At 40.4% G+C, this 20,591-nt stretch overlaps 1 protein-coding gene across 4 annotated transcripts in view; it reads right to left on the bottom strand.

Moving 5' to 3' along the window:
- The window catches only part of fam222aa (family with sequence similarity 222 member Aa), a 67,864-nt gene extending 47,513 nt beyond the window's left edge, over window positions 1-20,351 (bottom strand). Inside the window, exons 1-3 of one of the 4 annotated variants that reach the window (XM_067405519.1) lie at window positions 20,280-20,345; window positions 19,347-19,401; window positions 5,664-5,724 (exon numbers count right to left, since the gene is read on the bottom strand). The gene's annotated coding sequence lies outside the window, so the exon portion shown is untranslated. Of the gene's footprint in view, window positions 1-5,663; window positions 5,725-6,921; window positions 7,799-19,346; window positions 19,402-20,279 lie in introns of those variants that run through there. The other 3 variants (XM_067405518.1, XM_067405520.1, XM_067405521.1) reach the window with 3 other exon arrangements.
- Between the last annotated feature and the right edge of the window lie 240 nt (window positions 20,352-20,591).

The following is a 20,591-nucleotide window of genomic DNA, read 5'->3' as shown; positions in this document are numbered from 1 at the left end:
CTGTCACAACAGCCGAAGTTTTGGCACACATACTCACACAGATATATGCAGGTCTTAAAAAACAAAAAACTCTTCTCCATTACGAAGGTATATAGCTGAGTTATAAAGTCTGGGGTTGGTAAGATTTTTTAAAATGTATTTGAAAGTGGGCTCATACTCAATAAGACTGCATTTATTGGATCAAAAAAAACTGGAATGAAAAATAAAGATGAAAATAAAGGTCAAGCCTTTCCAAGTGATTATGAAATGCGTGGTGCATAGCAGAGCTAGTGCAAGACAAGTATTTGTGGTTAAAAAGTGTACTTTTTTTTTTTTTTTTTCTGGTTACGCAAGATAAGACCCTTATTCCTCGGCTAGGGTCATGTAAAGCCCTTTGAAGCTGCTTTAAAACTGCAATTTAGACCTTCAACCCCTTGGTAACTGTTGAAGTCCACTATATGGAGAAAAATCCTGGAATGTTTCCCTCAAAAACCTTAATTTCTTTTCGATTGAGGAAAGAGAGACATAAACATCTTGGATGGGATAGGGGTCAGAAATTATCAGGAAAGTTTAATTCTCAAGTGAACTAATCCTTTAAATAATTCATTAAAAAACTAGACAGGGTCCATTTTGATTTCATGTAAACGGAAGTATTATGTTTTAAATGGGCAGCAGAGTTTGTCCACAATCCAAACACAAATACAGACCTCAGTGTCCTAAAAGGACAGTTTATGGAGATTTCAGCTGCACAGACAGATCCAGAGCTTCTCCAGTGTCTTGCAGGAAGAATGATGTCAACTGTGCAACTATCTCAGATGTCCCCTTTGAAAGCACTGTTCCAGACTTTCTCTCTCTCAATAGAGGGAATCTGAAAAGGGCTGAGATGAGAGATAGATGTGCTCAGAGCCTGGGTGTCTGGCCCTCGTATAAAACACACAGCCAAAATATCCAGAGAGGGCACCATTTGTACGAGGGACAAGGTGACCCTGTCTCCCGGGAGCCTGTGAAATGACACAATAGACGCCTCTCATCTCCACACACACACACACACACACACACACACACACACACACACACACACACACATATATCCACACACGCCAGCAAACTATCGCTGTGCTGAGGAGGGAGTCGGCACAAAAACGAAGAATGGTTGGGGGACACCGCCCCACTCCACCCCACCCCAGCGCCACAGCCCTTGAGCCCCCATTCAGGCAGAATCCGGTGACAAGCCCCCTGCATACACCCCACAGACGGTGCCGAATTCCACCCTCCGCCCTGAGCCCCTGCCACAGGCCCGACAGATGGAGCAGCTATTGATCGAACAGCTCGCACCCTCCCCGCCCGCTGCATCCATCCCCTGAGGAAACAAAGGGCTGGAGAAGTCAAGAGAGACGCCTGAATACGGGGAGCAGGGATGGGGCAGCCGCAAAGGGCGGACATGGGGGGGCTGAAATGCTTCCACACAGCTGAGTTATGCAGCAAGTGTCTGGGGCTTGGGAGAGCGGAGGCATTTCAAAGCTTTGAATGCACTTTTATGATCCAGACTCGGAGGAGACAGGTTGTGTGGAGAGCACACAAGATCAGCAGCGGCTGTGTTTGCTCGGACATAATGGACAGTAAACACTGCCGGTGGAGATGATACGGTTACTGACAGACAGAGCATCATCAAAACAAACAGCTCCTTTTATCAGCAAGCTGGGAAACTTCACAAATATTTAGACGGATAAATTGTTTGGCTAAACGAAACAGAAGAACATGATCTCATGACAAAAATAAAACTCTTTTAGGCACTTTTAAAGGAAAAAAAATTCTGTCTTCATTTGCACACCCTCTTGACTTTCGAAAACTTTGACTTTTACTTTAGCAAAGATATTTTGAGAAATGTCTGTGTTTTTTTGCCCATACAATGGAAGTCAATGGTCATCAGAACAGTTTGGTTACCAATATACTTTGTAACCAAGTACTCTTTTGTGGAATTAAATGCATGTAGGTTTGGAACGACATGAAAAAGACTAGATAAGTAATTCCAGGATTCCCACAACAGTAAATTTCTATGACTTTTGTAGCTTTTCATGATTACCAGGTACAAATTGTAAAAAATAATTCCATAAAGATTGCACTTACAAAAAAATACTTCTAGCTAATAAAATGTTTTACAGCATTACTAAAACAACTTGTATTCACTGCAGAAAATGTACAATTAAAGAAAAATAAATGAAGAAATCTTCCCCAAAATGGAAAATGGAAAAATGTCTGATAAAACATTGAAATAAAATTATTTTAGTAAAATAATAAAATAGTTTTAAATTAATATTGTAATCCAGTATATATATTATATAAAAAAGTAAATACATGGATACAATCATATCCTACTTTTCCACAGTTCAAATCCTGTCTACAATATCCAACTGAATGTTTTGACAAGGAAATGCATCATATTAAGAAAGCTAAATAAGTTTATATATCTTGTCATTTTATAAGCCATATAAAAAGCTCACTCAGTCTAGACTCTCTGATTTAGGCTCCTTTTTCCACTTTTCTTTTCTCTTTCTTCTAAATTAAATAAATAAATACATATTAACTGGACTGAATCTGTGGTAACCAATGGATACTCCACATGAGAAGTTCTGCACCACCTTACCTGACTTGGTTGGGTGTCCTGCATAGCAAAAACATGTTTTTCTGGAAAGGAAATTCAATGGAGCTTCATCCCTGAGTGATCCTTGGGAGAAACCCCTATCGAGTAGCAACACTCTGTGCATCACTGAGCCCAGCCAACCCTGTCTGGAGCTTTCAGCCCGCTGGATCGAGTTTCCTCAGGTGGGGACCCGAACACCTCAACCTAATTGGGAGAAGGGGGCCAAGGGGAGGCGAGGACATTGGCTCAAAACAGAGCGATTGAAACGGTAAAGTTCCTGAGAACCGATTACCATTTTTGACCTCGTGTTGCTCCAGGGAGATTGTGCTTGCAATTAGTGTACCGTGAGTCACTTTGAATTAAAAATGTCTGCTTAATGCCAAATAAGCAATTAAAAGAAGCATGTTTGAACTAATATTAATAACCTTACTTTACAGTAAAAATGTTTAGAGGCTCTGCAGTGTTTGCCTCAACTCACTAGTTTTATACTTCTTAATGCCTCCTACAAGGCAGCACTTCATTAACAGCGAGAGTCTTTTTGGCAGAACTGCCTGCTGGTTTTGTGATAAAATGAATTCGTGGCCTTGCTTTAAAAGCTCACATGAAAGGTTAGCATTGATTTCTCAACTGTCTGACATGAGAAAAAAGAAAAAAAAAAATCCCTCTACATAATTAGCAGTGTTTGCTAAGGCAAGTATCATTATTACTATTGCTCATACTTGTGGTTAGGAGTTTGTTCAAACCACTACTAAACCAAAGTGTTAGACATGACCGATACCTCAAATCATGTGATCTGTTGTTACTTTTCTAAACGACTAGACTTACAAATTCCAATAAGGCAGCCAAAACACCCTAGAAACCACCCAAAACACCTTAGAAACTGTGTAAGGCATAAAAAAAAAGACACTAACTACTTGGTAACATCTCGCAAATCGTTTTGCAAGCAACAAATAAAATCTAGCTATAATAGAGCTTGCTTAGTGGAGGGTTACTGATTCCTATGCCTCAAAGGACACACAGGATGTTAACTTTTTGTAAGCGGCATGTTTGTTCTAATGTGCCTGTTTTTTTCCACTGCTGTTTTGCCCTTGAGCGAGGCAATGAACTCACATGATTTGCTCCAAGGGCGCCTGAACACGGTGATTCTGCATCTCCTGGCCTAAACCCATGACCTCGGTGCAATGACCTTTCTGAAAGAGCGGAGACCACCCAGTGACCTCCCTCTAGTAAAATAAAGGTTAAAGCGAGTCACGTGGACTTTTTTCGACAAGCAAAACACACCGAATGGGCCAAGGGGTTAGATGAGAGCGAACGAGCAGAGGGCCGAAGGGGTATCAGGTAAAACCGGGCAGACTGATTTCACAATCACCTCACCATCTGCATGTTGCTCATCTATCATTTGCTCTCTGACAGATTAGATTTCTAATATTGTGTGCGTTCAGAAAGCTTCGGTTTCTCCTTAACAAAGAGAACGAGCCCGTTATGTTCCCCCCGTTCCCTCTTTTTCAGAGTGGTCTCCACAGCGCGCTCTCAGATTCCAGAACACAATGCTGCTCAGGTCTGGCTCGGATTTAAAAGATTAATAGCCCTCTGTCGTGACAGAAATGCAATCGTCTGAGTTTTCTGTGACAGCAGGGAGGGGGACGTGCAAAAGACGGCGAGTGTGAAAACCGAAAGAGAGAAACTATTGTCCACGGTCACAAACGCAGCTGATGAGGACTGATTGCTATCGCTACTCTCTCAAGTTTGCCTGTCAATCAAAGCCGGCAACATCAATGGGACGAATTTGAATGATAAAACGAAAAGTCACAAGCGGCAGCATTTCGCTTGTCATCGGGGTTAGCGAACGTGTCGACGTGAAGAGGAGGGGAGGGGAGAAGTTTGCACAGAAATCGGGTTTTGGCGAGAAGATGCCGTCTCTGCCCTTCAATCATAACACAAAGCATTACCACCGAGCGTCTGCTTAACAATCCCCGATTCAATACCCAGCACAAGTCTGTCACTCGCACGTGCAAGAGAGAACAGAACGGGCCTGGCGCTTCAAGACACGTCGTAAGTGACACTCAATGGGAGAGTTTCATGGCTTGTCTCTGCTCCATCAGTGCGGATCAATCAAGCATTCCCCAATAACCAGCAGCTGTCACCTCGCAGGAAACATCAATCAGATGTCGTTCAAAAATAAAGGCGGTAATTAATGTAAGAAAAGAACGTATAAGAGTTAGTGGATCCACACGGGACCAATCAAAAATATGCTTACGATATATAAGCATATGATCACAACCATATGTCACTATTCACTCCATCAAGAACTTAAGAGCTTCGAAGATCAAAAGCCCTTCTAAAACATCACTGGTCTAACATCTAGAGGAATTGATGTAAAAGTATATGATAAATGTTTGATGTGCAGAGGATTTGAACCTAAAGATGGGGCCAAAGAAAGCAGGAAAGCGAGAAAGTACATTTTGAACAGCTGTTCTCACTACAGTCTCTTCCCAGGAGGAATTCTCCTCCAGTCTTCCTGCTCTTCCTCCCTCTCGCTCCCTTTCAGGCCAAGGACCTGAAAGCCTTTCTCCTCACATCAGAAAACTGACTGCTTCAACGCGATTCCTTTCAGCCTGATTCTCCCATCTACTACCACCATGACTAGACGGACGAGGAGAAAAGAGGGTGACAAGATGAGCAAGAGAGGGAGGGAGAAATAGAGTGAGATATCCCTGCAGGCTCTCGTCAGTTCCAGGCCATTAGCTCTCCCTCACTGGGACTTTGTTTACAGGCGGACATAAATAGAATTCTCCTCCTTTATCTGAAGCGCCATCCTGTGCCACTGATGAGGGATGGGGCTTCAGACTGGAGCCTCTCAGACAAGCGGTCAAGAAAAAGGCGCTATGATCTAACAGCCAAGAGATAGTGCGCGTTAAGAGCTGGTCACACAGGGCTCGTCTTACCGTGAGGGGGATAAAGGTTTACATATTCACAAAACAGGGCAAAACGCCACACTAACTAATGGTCACACCTGCACAGACACTTGTGAATTGTGACTTACTTTAACTTTAGGTAGAAACTAGGAGTCACAACTGAAAACTGTTGAGAACTATCTTGGGAACCTGAAACGAGAAATCTGAGTATTAAAGACTTTTCATGTATTGGTTTATTTGAATGGTTCTTTTCAAAGGAAAAGGTTCAAAAATTGATTCATCGATTCAACACTCAGATTACTTGATTATTTTGAGTAGTGAACAATATTTTGTTGAATAAAAGAAAAATGACATTGAAAAGTCATTTTAGTATTCATTTCAATTAAAATGATTAATTCATTACATTGGAATCGCATTTTTGTAATAAAACAAATGTGACCCTGGACCACAAAACCAGTCATAAGTCTCACTGGTATATTTAGCCAACAATACATTGTATGGGTCAAAATGATAGATTTTTCTTTTATGCCAAAAATCATAAAGATCATGCTCCATGAAGATATTTTGTAAATTTCCTACCATAATTTCGACAAATTTAAAGGCGATTTTCTCAACATTTACATTTTTTTTATTTTTTGGACCCTCAGATTCCAGATTTTCAAATAATTGTATCTTGGCCAAATATTATCCTATTCTAACAAACCATACATCAATGGAAAACGTATTTATTCATTCTCAATACTGTATCGATCTCAATTTTTAAAGGTGCCGTAGATCGTCTTTTTAAAAGATGTAATATAAGTCTAAGATGTCCGCTGAATGTGTCTGAGAAGTTTCTCAAAATACCCCATAGATTTTTTTTATTATTTTTTTTAACTGCCTATTTTAGGCTGCGGCCCCTTTAAATGCTCACGCTCCCCGCCCATGGAACTCGCGCTTGCCTTAAACAGCATAAACAAAGTTCACACAGCTAATATAATCCTCAAATGGATCTTTACAAAGTGTTCGTCATGCAGCATGTCTAATCGTGTAAGTACGGTATTTATTTAGATGTTTACATTTGATTCTGAATGAGTTTGAGGTTTTGCTCCATGGCTAAAGCTAACATTACACACTGTTGGAGAGATTTATAAAGAATGAAGTTGTGTTTATGCATTATACAGACTGCAAATGTTTAAAAAATGAAAATAACAACAGTTTTGTCTCCGTGAATACAGTAATAAACGATGGTAACTTTAACCACATTTAACAGTACATTAGCAACATGCTAACTAAACATTTAGAAAGACAATTTACAAATATCACTAAAAATATCATGATATCATGGATCATGTCAGTTATTATTGCTCCATCTGCCATTTTTCGCTGTTGTCCTTGCTTGCTTACCTAGTCTGATGATTCAGCTGTGCACAGATCCAGACGTTCTGCCCTTGTGTAATGTCTTGAACATGAGCTGGCATATGCAAATATTGGGGTCATACATATTAATGATCCCGACTGTTACGTAACAGTCGGTGTTATGTTGAGATCCTCCTGTTTGTCGGAGGTCTTTTAAACAAATGAGATTTATATAAGGAGGAGGAAACAGTGGTGTTTGAGACTCACTGTATGTCATTTCCATGTACTGAACTCTTGTTATTTAACTATGCCAAAATAAATTCAATTTTTAGTTCTAGGGCACCTTTAAAAAAAAAAAATGACCCATATGACTGGTTTTGTGGTCCAGGGTCACAAATATTCAATTCTGTTGTTTTTAAATGAGTTACAGATTGCCAAATGTTCTATTTTTATGGTCACAAAATGTTGTTCACATCATTTGTTCAATATAAAAATGTTGAAAAAATTTAAAGTCAATGAATTATCACAACATGTTCATTTTAATTTAATTATGGTTTGATTTTTTCTGATGTCTTTAAGTTTTATAGATTGTGTCTACAAAATGTTGCATTTATAGCCCTAACAAGTAACTTATTTCATAGTTACAGTTTGACAAAATGATTAAAAAGAACAATTTGCTCAGCAATCGGACATCACTACATAGCGAAAAAGAACCGCTCCACAGTTTTGTGCTGAATACAAACCACTTCCTATTAAAAACATTCTGAAAATGATATAAGTTGACAGCATTACTTGGAAATCGGGATTAAACATGAAAAAAATCACAGAGAAAAAATAAAAATTAGGAACCATCTGCTGCTCAGATCTCTGCACATTATTGGTAAACAGGCACAGAGGGAGTGTGTGTGAGTATGTGTGTGTGTATGCGTGTGTGTGCACATGTTTGGTGTAAAAACACATAGCAATGCTCCGACACACTCTCATATTCCTCAGAGAGAGAGAGAGACAGACACACACGCAGACAGACTACTTCAGCTACACTTCCACAGTTACTGCCCACAGCAGAATCTGATTGGCTGAGACAAGATGACAGCTGGACAGATGTTCCAGAGGAGGCACACATGGGAGGTTAGAACGTGTGTGCTGTGTTTTCAGCATGTCTGCATTCTGACTCCATGAACAGGAGAGCTGTCACAGCCGGTCTCACAGAAGGATCCCATGGAATCGGCGCGGAGCCGCTTGAGCGAGGGACAGGATGAGACGACAGAACTCTAGAACACATCCAAACCTCCCAAAATCACATCCGTCGACTGCAATTTAATACGGCAGTCATGCTGCTTTTAATATGAAATGAAAATCAAATGACATGATGGCTTATTTTAAAGCTCGCCCTGCATTTACGTCAACATCCAATTTGTTTCTGATCTATGAACAGTCAAAGAGTTCACCCTGATAGTTAGCAATAATTAAGCCATATCCTCTAACCATTACCTATCAATATAAATAACTTGTGTACATTCAAACACCAGACAGATAACAGATCAGCAAATGTGCCCAACAAAGGATAGTAAACCATTACCAGTCCAAAGTTCTGTGTTTCTAAGACTAACTAGACAACTGCTAGGCCAAGCTACACTCAGAAAGAGCCTAAGCAAACATAATTCTGAAACAATGTACAATAAAATTCACAAATGAACATTTCCAGCAGTAAACCACTGAAGAATCTGCTTATTTGAGATGGTTCAAACTGCAATTAAGGTGTTTCCAAGCCTAAAAGAAATCAAAACTGAAATGTCAAATTAAAAGCAAGAGATTCTTGATTTTTAACCAGAGTCTAATTTAGGCTTCAAGGCTCTCGGGAAGCTCCAAATTAATTTTCATCCCAACCTGGAGAAGCAAGAGGAAAGTCTTCAAAGCTGGAGAGATAATTGGCCGCACACAAATTATGCCTGAAACTCGGCACAAGCTAAAAGAACATCAATGACTTTCGTTAGGAAAAAGGCAGTGTGTAAATTGGGGTCAGGCTCAAGAAGCACACATGTACGCGCAATCACGCATACAGTGGAGGTTGCAAATGTGGGATTTTATAAACAATAAAAACTCTTTTGAAAGCCTCTCCTGTCTACCTTTTCAGCAAGTGAGGTCTGGAGATAAAACACTCGGCTTTGGGCCAACCATATCTGCCAAACCTCTCATCTCCCTTTAAGTGGCGTAGGCAGTTCATTAGTCCTTGGAGGGTCAGCAGTTCTGACAAGAGTCTATCTGTGTCCCACAGTACAACAAACCACACCCCTGTAAGTTATGCCTACAACTACAAGTTATGCCTCCCACGAAAAAACAAGACTCATGATAATTCTAGCTAAAAATCTACCCCCAACCCTAAACCTTATGCTAAACCTACCCCTTCCATAAATGTAAAATTTACTGTAAATTTCATTATTTAAATACTTTAAAAACTGAGGGAAAAAAAAAAACAGGATGACTTATGGCGTCTGGTGATCTATGTCATACAATCTGTTTGCCTTATCACTAGGTTGCAATAGCTTAAAAAGGCGAGGAAAGTGAAGTATAAGAAGAGTGGAACTATAGAAGGTATGCATTGATGTCACTTTCCTGGAACACGTTCCCTCAGCTGGACTGAGTGGCAAAAGAACCTGCTTGTCATATCGTCCAGTCCTAAAACTGAAGTTTTTGTCAGTGTTTATTTAAAAACACCCAATTATGCAGAATATAAGACAGTCCCTCCAGAAAAACGGATTTTTTTTGTGATTGTTGCGGGCAAAAATCCTTGATTATGCGGCACATTTTCTTAAAAAATGCGATAGAATATGCAGGATATTTTTGCAATTTTATGTGATGAAATTGCGGGAACTTGCAAAAACTGCGGTTTGATGAAAAAGAGAGAAAAAATGTGATTTCCCCAACATGCTAGCCCCGCATATTTTGCTTGCTGAAATCGGCAATTTATGCGGCAAAAGTGCGGCGTATTTGAAAAAATGCGACCCCCGCATAAATACGCGGACTTTGGCTGATTATGCGTTAAATCAGGCGATCGCATAATCGTGTTTTTCTGGAGGGACTGATGAGATGGCAAGTTTAATATTGGCAAGTTGTCAATACAATATATAACAATACAATATATAGGGTATGATTTTACCACAAAATACAACATTTTGACACAAAATGATAACTGCAAATCCTTGTTTCTCTCTGCCTGGAGTCCAGTTGTTTCACTGATTTGCACCGATCCATTTGCTTCTCTTTTCTGTAGCTTTCAGCAGTCTGTAAAAATATACCTAAGATTTTGTGTCAAAGCTGTTTGTACAGTCAATTGCAAAGCTCTTTCCCGTTTTGGATGTGTTTTGTGCGATTTTCGCTGCATTCACGCTTCAACCTATGCTGCCACTCAGTCTTTTGCCACTCAGTGGGCATAACCTCAGTCATAGCGGCCGGCGGTGACGTCACATGCATACCCTCTATTGATGACATCTGCTAATCCAGAGGGAGGGACTCTGATGACATCCCGAATAACTGTTGCATTGTGGGGGGAGTAACTTGTAGTAGGGGGCGTGGTTTGAAGTACTGCGGGACGCAGTCTGACACACTCGGCAGTTCTACCAACTCAATCAAAATAAAACTAAGAGCCACATAAAGAACAACAAATGAGCCAATGAGGGCAATATCGCCATGTCATCACCCTGCAGTAGTTGTCATATCAAGGACCAAAGTTCCATGGGAAGATGTTGTCTACAGTTTTTAGGGTATAGCAGTAACTGATCAACAAGGCTGATAATGCAAAAGTACTTTAAAATGATGGCCATTTGTGTATCTTAAATATACAAACTATACAACAAACCAATTGTTTTAAATCAATCCAATGAACTGACAAATGATTCCCCAGTGCTTTTCTTCAAATAAATCTGGGGCTTTTTAATTATTTAGGGAATTGATTGAGCAAAAAACAAAAAACACAAGAGCACAAAAAAAAGTGAAAGTGAATGGACAATAGAAGGTACCGGAACATGATGCTAGCTGAAATCTAATCCGTACAAGAACTACAGCACATGCGCTAATCTCTAGACCGTCTCAAACTTACCGTTCCAAATTGCTGCAATTCTAGAAATATTTCTATTAGACAGCAAACAGGCAGTCCACGAACGCCCGGCTTCTCATACACCTGGCCGTCATTAGGCGGGTTTCAGAGGATGAGAGTGGACTCTTAATTATATATGACATCTTTGAGAGATAAAAGTGATTACTATGGATAAAGCGTTGGGGAGGGTGACTAAAAACTGCTTAGCAACCAGTCTCTACCAGTCTCTGAGGAAAGCGAGGTGACCGTCCATCCATATAACCCCCCCCCCCCCATCCAAATACAAACAGTGATAAAAAGTGGCGCAATCGCTCTTGACACACAAATAGGTTAACACAATAAAGCTGCCTATGCCAGGCTCACTCGAGGGAGGAAAGCAATTCCAGCAGCAGGCAGGAGGTAATAAAGCAGGAGGTTTGGCTGGGTGGGTGTGTGTGTGTGTGTGTCCATCCAGTCTTAGTCCTGGGCTCCTGTGCTCGAGCAGAGGAAGGCATGCAGAAAAGTAGACGCCCGAGGGCCTAATATCACTGTTGGTTTAGAACCTTTTGACAAGAGCAATAACACTGGCCAAGAATGGCAGAAACCCCAGCCTACAGCGGCGGAGCGCTGTACAGAAATAATAGCATTACATTAGAGGCTTGTGTGCGCTTTGCTGGTCGCCACTGTCTCTGAACAATAACATTAACATGGGGGAAAAGCCCTATGCAATGGCTTTTTCAATCACAAACCTATCGAAGGAGTGACATATTGTATTCCGACCCATTAACGACATCAACAATTACAAATCTATGCCTGGCAATGTGTGATACAAATCTCTAGAGTTTTTATTATAAAGTGTTGCATTCCCAGCACACAGCATGAAGTTGGTAGAGGGGGTATGGGATTGTTAATCGCAAACGGCCGAGGCCGAAGGCATTGTTTCCTGCAGTCAGTGGAAATTTCATTACCTCTTGACGACACAACAAGCTGACTAACTGCCTTTATGAAACACACAGAGTGTATGATATAGATATAGATTGCATGTATCTGAAGAGATTCATGGCAATCTATGTCACCGCCAATGACACTTTTGTTCAATGTCACTACCTTTATTTACGTAACCTGCTTTGAATGCGAACAGAATCAACTTTTGTCTTTGTGGTCACGGTTAAGAGTGTAATTAAATGTGTTAAACTTTCAACCGCACCACATGACTAAAACCCATTTTCCCTGGCAGTAAACGAAACAGGATTTGTAAACAGGTCACAGTCTAAGGATCTCACTACATTTTAATAGCCTTAATACGCTGGAAAAGTAACGCAAGCACGCAATTTTCCCCCCACTTTAAAGGCTGCCCACCACAATGTTAATAAATAAGACTCAGAAGCGCAGTGGGAGTAAGATATTAGTCACACCCTCTGCCAGACAACCTTGCTAGTAAATAGAGGCAAATAAATACGTCTACTCTATTCATTGTACCTCCACAAAATAATTTTGTATGCAGCGATAACAGTTAACTTTTCACAGCTCATTTGCTGTGTATAAGTCTCTTTCAGTAGCACTAAAAACAGAAGATATAGGCATACTATTGTAAAGGCGACCGACTGACAGACGGATAATTAAGCTTTGACTTCCAGGGCAGTCTGTCTTACCCTCCTGGGGGATTAGGAGAACTTTCCACTCCGTGAGAACACCAGGCACTCTGTTTTGTGCTGCAGTAAGCCCATATCTCATGCATGTGTCATGTCCTATCAGTGAGCTCCATATGTTCAAACAATAACACCGTTCTTTATAATAACAGGGTTGACATAGTTTAAGGGTCAACAGGAGCATTGCAATGATCCAAGATAAGCTATGGATTTCAAGTCATGAGAGATCTAACACTTGTGTTGCGAGAGATCGTGAGAGATGCAACAGTTGTGAGGCTGCAAATATTACAAAGCACAGGAACACAAACAGGCCTGATTCAAGCAAAAATAAAAATTATATGGTTATTCACCCTCATGTTATTACAAACTGTATGACATTCTTTCTTATTTGGTAGGGCTGCACCATATATATAGAATTATCGAAATATCGCAAATGTACATATCATGATATGCATATCGCAATGGCTTATGATAACTGAATGACTTTAATACTTCAATAGATTCTGAAAAGTCCAAGTTTTAGGTCTACGCAGACAGCAGAGAATAGGCTGGACACATGACTGTTACATACGCGTGACATCCATAAAGTGCATAGGTACAATAAGAACTCCCATGCAAAAGCCACCACTCGGAAAGCGCATAATCCAATTTCAGTTCTCTTCCGCAGCTTATATGGCCAAACATAAACAATATATTGGATCCGTGCAGCTCTTAAAGTGACATCAGCCTAATAAAGCTGCTTCCATCTGTGTGCTTAATGTTAATAAAACAACAAAAGACAAAGAGAAAATAACTGCTCTTGACTGAGTAACTAATGTAACTTTAATAAGAATCAGTGTATATTTAATTTATACAGTGAAGACTAAGCTGTTATTTTTTACATTGGGTTTATTTGACAACAGAAATTGAATAATCAAATGTAGTTAGGTTTGCACTGACAATAAAATGACACTTGTCATGTAATGAAACAGTAAAACACTGCTGCTCACTTTCAGAAGCTGTAGGGATGCATTCTTCTCACAAAAAGAATGTGAAACATGTATGCTGGTTATGTCATTTTCAGGTTTTAAATATATTTTATTTACATTTACATTTACTTTACACACTTAAATAATGTGATATTCGATACGATAATGCTTTAATGAGTTATCGCATTTTTCAACTAATGTTAATATTAGTTTATTAAGCACTGTTGTGTGCCATTCAGAATTGAATTGAATTGATAATGATGAATTTGAATTGATGTAGCAAAGAGGATGCGAAATTGCAGCTCGGATTTTAATGACATGAAACACAAAGTTAACCTTTAACCCTAACCCAAGAAAAGAAAAAATGTAAAAAGTCTCATTTAAAAGTTTATAGGCCTTATGGGTGGAGAGAACAACACATAGATTGCTGTATGTAAAAGTGCAATACAAAAGTTCCTTAAATCGCTTTTTGTGATTGGAGAAACATGGGGGGGTGAAAATGATGTTTTTTTTTTTTTTTTGTTTGGTGAATTGTCCCTTAAAGTAACGGTGAAAAATATAGTCTAAACAGCCCAGCCTTGGATTGCAACGATAGTTTCATTACAGCATGTCACAATGATGAAATGAACCATGGGAGGGTATGAGATTCAGGATATTGCCCAAATCTTTCGCAAAAATGGGGTAAAGAACAAAGATATCTGCAACGGCATATAACAGAGCTATGCTGAAAGCATTTTGCTGAATTATGCTGGCAGAGAAACAATAGTGAAGGGAGTACAAAGTCACTAACTGAAAACACTAAGCCGTAACTCATGGAAATTGAACTGCTCCCTTTACAAGGAGGAACAGGATGCACTATGAATTCTCTAGAAAAGTTCTTTAAAAAAAAAAAAAAAAAAAAAAACACACACTCCCGTAATTTTCAATGACAGATGCCCAGGCAAACTTTTCAGTCCTTCAGGAGCAGCATGCAGGGCCACTTTCCCAGCATCCCCCCACTGTCACTAGCAGGAAATCAATCTACCCAAGAGGCCGATTACACAGCCGTTTGTTTTTAGGAAGAACAATTTGCCCTTCAAAGGGGCGCTCTTTGAATATAATTCCTGTTCGCTAGTGCGATTAGCTATGAAGCAGAGAAGATGTGAAGTTGTACATACACCATTTAATCTGCCGTTCTTCTTCTGCACTCAAAGCCATTAAATGACAAACATGCCACAGGTATCTCTCTAAGCCTGAAGGGGAAAAAACAGCTCCTTCAAATGCTCAAAGAGAGTTTCACTGTTGCTCTATCCTCAACAGAATGTAAAAAGAGGAGATTCCGGCCAAATTATCCAAAATAATTAGCTAATTCCAATGTTTTGAGAAGTACGGAGAAGGCAAAAACCCTCAATAAATTGTGAAATCCTCATCTCCTTGAAGCTGCAGAGGTGCCAGAGAAGAAAGGACCTCGGAACGGCTAAATCAACAAGCTGCAGCCCAGCGTCTCATCTGGATGAGGATAAAGCTGGTGAAATTGAAACCGCAGCAAAGCAAAGGTCAAGTAAACAACAACAACACAAGTTATCCAGAAATTCCATTTAGAGTGCCGCATCTTGACACCATTTCCATGCTTGGATTTTCTTCCCGACACTTTTAATCAATATCACCTACGAAAACAACGCGGGCTGAGCCTTTTATGTAGCGACAGGGGAGAAAGGAATGCCATAAAGGAGAGAATCAAACAGCCTCCACCGCAGGTGTTGCGCGTTAACAGATGTTGGGAACATTAGCATTGTACGAACGGCTTGGGGAATGGAGTGGGGGAGAGAGGATAGAAATTGTGGATTACCAGGGGCACAGATATAATAGCTCTTCCGGAACAATGGCACCTCCTTAACACTCAATACTCGCAGGAGGAGCTCTGTAGGAGAGCAACGAGACAGGAGCATTCACAATCCATTCACTGCACTTTCACAACTAACAAAGACATTTTCTTTTGACACTCTTCTCTATTCTATATTTCTCAGCAGCCACAGTAAATTGGTCTATTCATTTTTCAAAGTACCAGTGATTTCAAAAAATGCACAAGATGGAGATCCATTCTGTTGGTGATGGTAAAAGGGACCAGTAAGTTTAGACACTTTTTGTGTGTGCTACTCTGGACATCAGGGCTTCCATTTTGAACAATACCATGGGTGACAGCTGAATATGGGACAAGGTCGACATCAGGTCCTGCCTCACCCCACACCCTCCCCTAACTTGTGTTAAAATTCAACTGAACCTCAAAAGAAGTCAAACATATGGTTTGGATGGCAATGACCTCTTCTTGCACATTACCAGAAAACAACAAAAAGGGAATTAAACTACATACAAATCCCATAAACAAACCAATCAACTAGATATATGCATGTATCCTTCACACATGTACTTACTATACTTCAATCGTCCCGTCAAAACTAGCGTATAAGAATGAGGCCATGCCCCAATCCTTCAGAGATAGTGAGATGTTTGCACCTAATGACCCACTGTTTGGATGCTCCAGAGAGATAAGTTCAAGGACTATGTCCTGCCCCATCCATCCAACTAACAGCTCCACCAGCCCCCTAGGAAAAAGGAACTGGGGTTAAATGCAAGAGTGCTTGTATCGTTCATTGCAGCTCTTAAAGATGTGTTACTGTAAAAGCCTATTTATGTTTAAAGAATTGGGGAAAAAAGCATGTGTGTGCAGGCTACTCACTGCCGATTTCTAGAAAGAAAGGTTTGATTATATGACCAGGGAACTACAACTATACTAGCAGCTGAGACAATACCTAAAAACAGATTAATATATAAGGCAGGAAATTAAAGTTTTGCTAATATAACGATATTCATGAGCGAAGCCCTCGCTCTCCCTGGTTTTAATAAGAAAATGGTTGAGTGATTTCACCCCATGGCCATCAATCAATCAATCTACACCGTTATCTCTATATTCAAATGAACAGCGCACACTTCTTTAATAATATCCTACTGAAATTAAACTATCCATCAACATCTGCGGCAGAGGCAGAAACGGTGAAACGGGTATGAGTTCAACTCCATTCGCTCTTGATTTAATCTCATTAAGATCTTTCCCGTTCAATACAGTAAGCAGAGGTTGAATTGCGCCCAAACAGCGTACCTCCATCAAGACAAACCTTTCTGCTGACGGTGGTACAATAAACTGATTTTTTTTTTGGGGGGGGGGGGGTATGGTTATGAAGAGTATGGTCATACTCTTCATAATTACTTTGTCTGGAAAAGTACCTACAGCACACAAGGAAAAACGCAAGTTTCACTCAAAACTAATAATGTGTGCAAATGTCCCAATGTGATTGAATCAGATGTGGGAAAAAGTCAACAAAAACTAGAAACTGACAAAACAGAAAAATTAAATAAGCTATGAAAAATGAGAAACAATGCTAAGACAATTCAGTGACCTAAATATTAGACCATACCATCTCGCCACCAGCTATCTCCCCCTCTCCCCCACGCACTCAGCTCAGTTGAGATTAGCATTATGCTGGAAGCTCTATTTGTTTAGGTGAGATCGAGCCACAGAGCTAATACCGGGCCAATTTGCTCAGCGGGTCACGGATGTGCAGCAGGAGTAGGAAATGAGGCAACTCTGGCCCCCGGAGGTGAACCTTTCCACTCGTACATCACTGAATGTTTTATTCAATAGAGTGGTGAGCATACTCCTTGACAGGTGCTGTCTCCACGGGTGGAGGGAGTCGCAGCCCTCAGAGTGAGGGACTCTGCTGGGGTAATGAGGCTGCCAGGCCCTGAGGAAGACCACATGCTGGAGCCGAGCTAAGAGCCAGAGCCCTAAGCCTCCAGAGTGATGACTTGCAGAGTGGAACGTCCACCACGGAGCATGGGGCCAATCGCATTAGTCAGAGCAGCGGAGAAATGACGGGGGGCCTCGTGAGACTCAAATTGTGATGTATGGGAGGAGAAAAAAAATGTTCTCTTTTCTGACAGAAAATCAATATGCATACTCATGCTGGTCTATATAACATTTTTTTAATCAGCTATACTTATTTTGCAATGTTAAACTACTTGGACTGCTTTTAAGAATGAATATATTAATATATATTTAAAAAATGCCTCAGTTCAGGCTGTTTTGCATCAGATATTGATTGTCCAAGGATTATTCAGTAAAATATCTCATGGAGCAGCTCTTAAGATTTAAAGTGCCATAAAGGATGGAAAATTTTGTTTTTGCACCACTGCCACAGAATAACAATAACCCACAATAACCATTATACAGATAAAAATAATAATAATAATAATTTTAAAAAGTTTAGGACATTCAGGGTGGGCCAAGCTCATGTTTAGGTGGGTCAAACCTACCCTGTGGAGCCAGACCTGGGGAAAAAAAAAAAAAAAACTTTTTGCAAACTATTGTAGTCAATCTCAGAAAGACTGCAAATAATGGGTTAAAGTCCCTTGTAATAAAAACAAAATATTTGTTTAGGCCAACTGATCTGCTCTCACGGCCAAATAAAACCCAGGCTGTAGTTTAGCCAGTACCCGAGCGTTCACTGATTAGATTTCATAGAGATAGGATATGCAAAACGTCAGTTCTTGGAAACTGCAAACGATGCATGGAGAAGGAACAGCTGACAACCGAGTGCTAGGATAATAGCTTTACATGAAAAGTCTGTTCACGACCAAGCCAACCATCCAAATGGGCCCTAAACATACAAAGCATTTAATCAATCAAACCTTTCACATCTTGTCATGAGCCACTCCTGAAACTATTTAGTCAAACTTTACCCAAAACATCTTACTTTTAGGAGGCCAGTGCTCCTGAGGCAACCTGAGGTTAAGTGCCTTGCTAAAGGGCACAATTGTGATAACTTGAACCTAACCCTTCACTTACCAGCCCAGAACTTTAACCACTGAAGCTACCGCACCGCTATTTAAATTCAGTAGTTAGAGATTAAGCCATAAAGGAAATCATTGACGCACTCTGTGCTGAAACTAAGACGAGGAGGTACAGGAAAAGACTTTCACACCTTTTATTCAGATCCTCTCGCCTGCCATCGTGTTGTAACCAGATTTTATGCTTTGAGCGCATTCATCCTGTCAGCGTACTCTTTAAAACACCCATAGTGCACATCAAAGCGCGTCCTGGGGCCATTCAGCGCCTGACACCTCCATTTTACTGCACTTCCTTTATTTATTACAGGTAAAACCTTGAAACAAAGGTTATATGTTCTGCCAGGGACGCAAAAGACGCCACTTCGCACAATTATATGACGACAAAAGCGGAGCGTTATTCAAATGAAGCTAATCATTGCTGAAAATCACCATTCAGTCAAAGGCGATTCTGTTACTCACAGTCAAAGTTGCCATCACACATTTTGCATTATTGAGATTTCACTAGTTGCAATGTAATTGTACACTTCTTTCATAATTTAACGCTCAAATGGAGTTTAACTATGTACATTGTCAACAACAACAACAACAAAAATCACGAAGCTATTAGTAACCACAGTCACTAAAGTTAGTGTTATCATGATAAAACTGTGGAAACTTGGTACGAACCACAGCGATATAATATTTTTTAACAATAGTTTTTAAAAGATACAACATTTTTGTAAGGGCACTGCATTGGCCGACTGCGACTTGATTCAAGAATACGTCTCGAAGAGCGTTAAATTGTGACAGTTGCATAGAGTAAAAACCTCATTATGGGAAAAACAAAAGGTCTTTAACATGTATATTTTCAGTGAAAGTTCAATTAAGGCTTAACTTATGAATAGGAGAGAGTATATTTACCATAAATCGCTCTGTGGTGCTGACTAGATTTCCATGCAGGTTTGTGATGACAGGACTGTGGGAACGTGAAGCGGCCGAAAGAACAGAAGAGGGGAAATGAGGGGGGAAAAAAATCAATAATATCTCATTCTGTTCTTAGATTAAGTGGAAAATTTTTTTTGTAATCCCTGGTATATTCAGTTGACTTGTTATGAGTTCCTTTTATCTGCGTTTTTCACGCGCGTAAAAAAGGAAAAAGTCATCCAAAAACAGCTTATTCTACAGGATCGTTGGGCAGTTTTTGCTTGCCTTTCGGTTAAGATTTCTTCTTGTTTTTTTTTTTTTTTAATGAATCCGATCTGTGTTCTTGTTAAATAAGGGACAGCGGATCAAGTAAGGAGCTGTTCCCAAAAAATGCCGTCTGTCAACTGCGCTCCGTTAACTGCGTTCTGAACTATCGTAAATGATTCCGTCGGTCAGGATTTTTCTTTACCCGTTTACTTACTGGAATAATCTCCGAGTAAGGCTTAGTAGGAAATTGCAAACTCCAGTAAAAAACGACAGCTTTTCTGCTGACACGAATCCGATAAATAAATAAGTGCTTTGCCAATTAAATAAACTGCGATTCGCAAACGTCCTTAAATCCAAACAGCGAACAGACTTTGGCGTATACAATCAGGAGGAATATTTTATCCACGGAATATGCTAGAAAGCCCTCGTTGTGTTTAAGGCGATATTCCTTGAACAGAAGAGCAGGTGCGGGAATTTAATATACGCCGTTTAATCCTGGGGAAGAGAAATCACCGTTCACTTCCAGCGGTTTTCTTCATCCCCTTGCTCGGAAACCTTCCGTCGCGATTTCAACTCCGATGTCCGTTTAATTATTCCTCTGAAGGAGTCCAAAGGTTGCAGCTCTTGTTCATATTAATATCAAGCAAGAATTAACGAACTTACATCAATATTTGTCTATATTCCGCGTCTCTGTGACTCGCTCATAGGCACTGCGCCTCTCCCCCTGCGCCGGGCTGCCAAGACTGACAATAACCCGGAACGGTGCAGACTCTCACGGCTCCACAGACCGCCCACCAGCCAATCAGCGCTAAGGGGGAATTTAAATATTCCCACGGGTCGGCCAATCATGGGTAATTGAGGGCTGTTACCACGGTGACGCTGTCAGCGTCCAAACGTCACCTTAAAGCACGTTTATTATTTGCGAAATTATAAACGCTCAGGACCTGAACAGTGAGCTTGTGAAACTGGGGACGG

Source organism: Chanodichthys erythropterus, chromosome 13, assembly GCF_024489055.1.
Source record: "Chanodichthys erythropterus isolate Z2021 chromosome 13, ASM2448905v1, whole genome shotgun sequence".
Classification (NCBI taxonomy): domain Eukaryota; kingdom Metazoa; phylum Chordata; class Actinopteri; order Cypriniformes; family Xenocyprididae; genus Chanodichthys; species Chanodichthys erythropterus.
This window is presented reverse-complemented; position numbering and strand designations above follow the sequence as displayed.